Below are 7314 nucleotides of genomic sequence, written 5' to 3' on the forward strand. Positions count from 1 at the left end.
ATTTTGATAGTACTGCAAGCTTTTTGGGGCCAAGCTGGACACGGGTTGGATATGTAACTGAGGGTCTAGGTACTTGTGATAGTATTCTATTTGGGCTTAAAAAGATGTAATGTTATTAAATCTTCGTCTTTTGAATCTACATCCTTTTCACAATGTATGCTTGCGCTTTGTTGTTTAGGTTTGATCTCTAAAGGACATACAAGCTCTTTTTCCATCTCTCCATCTCAGCTCTTTACAGTTAATTAAGATTAAGGAACCAAAATCAATTATTATTGTGTGCTTGTGTCTATATTTTGATTACACAGAAAGGATTAATATTGTATGGGGGTACATGTGTACTGTGTAAGTGTTTTTTTACACATCACCAAAGTCTTTGTTAAGAAGGTAAAGCTATAAATCTCTGCAACGCAAACTGAAAGCTGGAGTCGCCACTCTGGAGAAAAACAGACTAAACACTGATGACCCCCAATGTTGACCTTACACACACACACACACACACACACACACACACACACACACACACACACACACACACACACACACACACACACACACACACACTTTCTGACCTGCTGTCCCAATGGTTAAGTTTTGGTCTAGCTAGTAAAGCAAACCAGAGTAAAATGTCAGTATATCATAAGAAGCCGTTAGTAATTTCATTTTCAGGATATTCAGAGGTGGGAAACCAAAAAAACATCATGTTCCTCTTAAAAACTGTGCCAGTGCATATATATATTATATTATTGGAGCAATGTTTAAACCAATTAATTAGCTGGGTGAAAAATGCACTTTCCAAAAAAGCTCCTGCACAACTATCTGACTTGCAAAAATACATTTATTATCAACCTTTAGGTACTAGAACATCATCAGGCATTGCCTGGTCAACTTTTGACTTACTCGTCCACTCTTTTTCGGCTCTAAAAAGCAAGACTAATTGGAGATTGTCCAGTAATCTACTACTATTAATTGGAATTTTCCTGTATGGCATTGACGCACTATGCAGTAAGCTCTAAAAGTGATTAATTAAATTAATAGGTTTTGGTTATATTATGCCAAAGGGGGCAAAGAATTTTTTTTTTCCCCTAATCGACATAGTTCAATTGAGGGAGCATAAGAGATGAAATGTTGATATATGCTAAATCTGCAATTTAACGCACATTTCTTATAGAAATACAAAGAGCTCGATCAATCATATCTGTGAAACCATTTTCATTGTTTGAGAAGGAATGAGCAGTTATGAGAGTCTCTGTCTCCCTCTGCTGGAACAGACCGGTGCAGGCAAGGCAGCAGTTTGACCAGCCTGGTAACCCAAGTCCCGGTGACTTCAATTTGCCCCCCAAACTCCACAAGAACTGTTAGATCGACCTTTGACCTGATACCACACACTGGGGCGACCTCATTTATCACCTGGATGTGGAGTGTTGTGATAGGGGGGGCGGGGGTTGTTGAGGGAGGAAGAGGGGGTTGGAGGAGTGTATATGCCTATGTTGGTTTTTAAGGGAGAGTGTGGCTTTTGGGGGTGTAAGTACTCTTGAATGGAAAGGAGGCTTTTATGTACATGTACAAAAGTTACAGACAGAGAGACGCTGTCTGGTTAGATTCTGATTGGCTGGGGGAGGATGCAGAGAGGTCAGGGAGTCAGGCCTGATTAATGTTTTGTGATACTCAGAAGGGGTCTCCATGAGGGGGGAGCACAGTGTGGTGTGGTTTGAATTAGAGACAAATTGACCCCTTAAAAACCTTTGTACTTACTGTTGTGGCTAGGGCTGCTCCTGAAATGAGCAGAGAAAATGTTGTGAAAGACGTCATGGTTATAACCAACAATTTCATTTCTGTTTACTTCTGCCAATTGTTCACCTTTTTTCTTCCAATTTGGGATGCCCATTTCTCTATGCACAGCATCCTTGTCACTGCCAACCTTATATCACCTATGCTCTGAATGCCAAATATTAACAAAGGAACACAATCAGATTTAGTTTAAAGTGCAACAGGCTTGAATGTTTCAACCAACATAAGATCGAATATGGACTTTTTGAGAGACAAGCAAAATCTCAAGAAAAACACCAACAAATTGTGTTTGAATTAATTCTGAGTGAAAAAGACTTTGTAAAATACTGAAATTCAGTCGGTGCTACAGAAATGAAAAATTGCTCAGTAAGTCCTCTAAGCTAAACCTTTTCTTCCCTTTTAAACAGTTCCTCAGTTTGAGTTTTAAACACCTCCAAATCAAGAGAAACACCATTCGCTTTCTAATTACATTAGTTTATAAAATGGATTGTTGTGATGCGGAACTTCGTCACATGCATGTAGCACACATATCAACATTAGCACTAGTGGTTGACGAATATGGGTTTTTCAATGGCCGATGCCGATATTAACAGAACAGGGTGGCCGATGGCTGATATAATGTGAATATCATGTTGTTGTTGTTTTGGATCTAAAAAATATATATTTACAATTTAATAAAATAACAAATAAGTTCAAAATTGCTGAATTTAAATGAACATTTATTTAACACAGTTGTTGTCTGCCTCGGCTCCGTTTAGTCTGTGTTTAGTTGTCGGCTGTAACTTGCAGTTTAAACATTTCGTTGTTGTGTGGACGGCCCCTAAAAGGCTAAACAGTTACACTTGCTTACTGTCCCACAACCATCCCAAATGACAAATCTGATAAATGTTTTACTTGTCAGGAGTAGGAGTGGGGGCTGGGGAGTTTTTCGAGCCCTGTAAACTAGTTTAGCTGGTTGAAGGATTGCTACCGTGACGCTAACGTATGCCTGTATAATGGTGAAATTGACACAATGGGAAGCGCTAACTTTGTTTTACAGCAGCCACACTCACCAGGCTGACTGCAGATATATCTACAGACACTTTTTGTTAATCAGCCTTGTCAGCACAGGCATTGGCCGATGCAGATGATCTCAAAATGGCAATATAGGCCCGATGAATCAGTCGGCCGATCACTAATTAGTACACACACAAAACATAAATACTCCCATTAAGGGAGTGCTGAATGCTAGGTTTGTCTGAAATGCTAAGATGCTAAATTGTTTCACCCACCAGCACAACAAAATGCTAACATTAATGAACACACCACATATTTCAAAGCAGCCACAGCAATTACGCACAGGAAAAACACTACAGTGAAGAGTAAAAACTGCTAGTGAGAGGGAGAAAGTAAGTATGACAGAGGTATGCACATTCCCCAGAAGTGACAAGCGAAAACTAGCAGCCCTTTTTCAACAAATTTTGACATGTCACAGTAGAAAAAAGCACAGCTGGAAATAATGAATTGAATGATGGTGGAATTCCATTGTGCATGCTTGCTCACAGTCACAGCTTACTAAGACACTGGAAATGAACATAACTATGTTGATGATATTATTAGTAACATCTGTGCTTTTCCTACAATGACAAGTCAAAATGTCTGACAGACAAAACCCAACCAAGGTTAGTCCTCATGATATCTATATACATAGGCATATATATAGATACATGATATTCTGCCAAACCTAATTCCCTTAGCTTCCCTACTTTGGATCTATAGGCTTATAATGAAGATCTAGAACCAAGACATATCTTAAAGAAATCAAATTAAATGGCCTTAAAGTACATGGTGGCAGTAATAAGAAGTTCTTACAGGATATAATAAAAAAAAACTAGAGAATAGTCTTTGATTGTGCTATGTGTGTGTATAAAGCTACAACGTAAACCAATCTAAAATATACTGTAACTTAGGCTATATAAAGTTGAAACTAATAATCATTTTCCCTTTTGATGCATCTGTTGATAAGTTGTAGCCTACTATTCGTGGATTTGATCTTCTTGTCTGTAAAATAGTGAAAAACGTCCATCACAATTTCTCAGAGCCCAAAGTTTTGTCTTGAATCGGCTTGTTTTGTCCAAACAAAGGTCCAAAACTCGATAGATAAACTAGGTAAGATATTCAGTTTGCAGTGATTAAAAACAGAAAAAAGTAGAAAATCCTCTGGACTCAGTGAATGTGTTGTATGTTTAGCCTTCTTGATAAGCTGAACCACTAAAACAATAAATCAATGTTGTTAATATGGCCTTATAATTTAACACTGCACTGTGAACTGTGACAAACTAAAGATGGAACTATCTTACCTTAAGTAGACTGTAGCACCCCCGCGTGTAGACTCCACCTGAAGCTATAGTCCAGCTCATTGGCAAGTAGGCCTAGTTAGCTTTAGCTCATTTAGCTTTCCAACAGCAAGCCAAAACCCAGTACACCTGTAAAAACGGGGAAGGGGAATATTTAGGCCTACGTTACAGTGTGGCATATATTAAAGCCTGATATCTAGAGCAATTTTATTATAGATGGCGAATTTTTATCATGTTTGTTGATATCATATGTGTATGTATGATACTCCGTCAACCCCACCTGCCACACTTTCCGATTGATGTTGACGAAACAATGACGCAACATTTCTACCGATTAAACGCCCGCAGGCCTATAGGTGCGCCCGCAGGCCTATAGGTGCGCCCGCAGGCCTATAGGCGCGCCCGCAGGCCTATAGGCGCGCCCGCAGGCCTATAGGCGCGCCCGCAGGCCTATAGGCGCGCCCGCCTTTATGGAAAGAAAGGGAAACTTGTTATCAGTGTCTGTGAAGAAGTTGTAAAAGATGACTAGGCCTACTTGAACTTAATTGTTCATTTGCACATTTACACTGAAAAAGGGTAAATAGCACAGTAGACCTACCATTATCACCAAAGTGCTTATGAATCATCACATTTACTTGTATTGGCTCTTTATATACAGTCTATGATTGGTGACTAGACGAATGATTCATTAAAGTTGGAGATAAATTGTAAAATAAAATGACGAATCACTATGGCCACGAATCACTATGGCCACGCCAAGACCCGCCCTACGAAGCAGCTCGATTGGTTGGGGTTAGGTATTTCACCTCGAGTGGTTAAGGTTAGGATAGCCGATTGGTCAGGGGATAGGACCTGAACAAATGGGGTTACGTTACCTTACGTTCTCATCGTGTGTGTGTGTGTGTGTGTGTGTGTGTGTGTGTGTGTGTGTGTGTGTGTGTGTGTGTGTGTGTGTGTGTCACACACACACACACAGAACCTCTACAGGTGATTATCACGTATTAACAATATGTTGATGATACTAATAATATGGCATATCTGACACTGTCAAGATAAATATTAAATATATACTTTTATCAAAGATTTTGAGAAAAAATTTCAAAAAAATGTTTTCGACAGAAAAATATAAAATAATAATTCATGTTATGTCTCTATTATGTATAGTGGATCCACATGCTTTTAGAAAATTTTATTTAATGTCTTTATGAATGGTATTACTCCTCATCAGCTGGAGAGGTGCCAGTTCACCTGCAGGGCCCTTGAGCAAGGCACCAGACCAGTGCTCGAGGTTCATTGGCAGACCCCTCGCTCTGCCATCTCTCCATTAATGCATGTATAGGTCCTGTTTGTGCATGTGTGTGTGTATTTTGGGCCTGTCTGTAATATGTAATACCAACAGAGTGAACAAATGTAATTTCCCCCTTGGGGATCAATAAAGTGTCTTCTACTTCTGATTGTAACCGTAATACTGTATGCTTGATCCTACTTATTTGTGACTTACTTTGTCTTATTCTTAACCCTATGGGAGGGACTTGTGGGTTTAAAAGGCCGCCTGAAATTAAGAAGTCTGTTCTGTCTCGAGTTACACTTCAGCTTTTATCTATTTTCCACGCCTTCAAGATCTCCTCCAGACAAACATATAAAAAAATCTGAAAAGAAATGTGTCTGATATGTTTTCCCACAATAAAAATCAAATGTTGAAAACGTGGTCAAAGCACACCCATTTCCCTTCTCCTTCATTGAAAACAATGATGAACATGCAAATATATCTTTAACTTTAACAGTTGACCTGCTATGCTGTTTTCTGCTTCCCTAAAAAGTCAGTTTTCAGTGTATGTGCACTGGAGTTCAAACAAAGTAACTAACTATAGCGAGGCACTTTTTTGAGTGAAGGGGAATATTTTAGAAGAACTCTGTTTTTTAAAGGCTGTTTTTTTTTTCTGGGGTTTTGTTTGGTCACACAGTATTTGTTATTATTGTTCATGATATTATTTTGATTTCTAGGGGGACATTATTGAAGACGCTGCAGCAATTATGTTATGTGATATTACTGTAAAATTGGGATATTATGAATATCTGTCTCCCAGAGCTGGGGAACAGAAAAATGAGACTGAAGTTGTAGTGTTTACTCCAGTGATGACGAATGGGAGGCTGACTTTGTGTGTGTGGACTTATTAACATTTCATATACACAAGGGAGCTTTGGATGAATGGCCCTTCAATACCCTAAGGGGAAATATCTTCTGCATGAAGTACATACAGAATATAAAGCAAATATTAGGACAGCATAAGGATACAAAAATAACACACACACACACACATACACTGACAGAAACCAGACATAGTTAAAAAACTTAGTACTTAGTAGTACTTTTTATGGTAACAAAGACACTTCTCAAACAGAAATTGCTACTTAAGGACATGCTCTTTGATAATTAAATAGCATTTACCATGTTTTTTAATTCCTAGTCAAAAACAGGTTTTTTGCAGGTTTGAAATGCAGTATACTAATGTGCCTTCTCTTTTTAACTTTATACCTTGTTTTATAAACTGTAACAATGATAATAAGTTGTACATGTACACCTGAAGGTTTACCCGATATGGGACATAGTGAAACTGGACATTTCATTACAAAAAAAGTCTGGGTTTACTATTGGTATATACTAATGGTGTGCATGTATATTAATGTTTATCTGTTTCTTAGCATCTAAAACAATATAGGTTGGCAGCGTGAGAAAACATTTTCCTTTCATTCCAGTTCATCATTTAAAAAGGAGACTTCAGACTGGCTTTAGTCTGAATTTTCACATTTAAACCACACGGTGGCAGCCTAGACCCCAAATGATTGCTTAAGGGTGATGTCATAATTTCTCAAATTACAAAAATGTCCATTTACTAGGAAAGATAATGTAAAACGTAAATGTCTGGTTGCAGTTGCAGTCCACAAGGTTGCACTTTCATAAATTATGCTAAATTAAAAGTTATGCCTTGTAAAACAAGTTTGGGCATTATCACCTGCTTCAAAGTTGACTGATAACTCTAACATCCAGATCGACAGACAGGACCAGGCATTCTCCAAATGTTTCTGGAGACAAAAATCAAATGGACCAAGCAATCTACTGTAAAATGTTAAACTGTGTAGGACACAAAATATGCTGTTTTTACGGCAACTACCAACTGATGGAGAGATG

This window comes from Perca flavescens, chromosome 17, assembly GCF_004354835.1.
Source record: "Perca flavescens isolate YP-PL-M2 chromosome 17, PFLA_1.0, whole genome shotgun sequence".
In the NCBI taxonomy this organism is placed as follows: domain Eukaryota; kingdom Metazoa; phylum Chordata; class Actinopteri; order Perciformes; family Percidae; genus Perca; species Perca flavescens.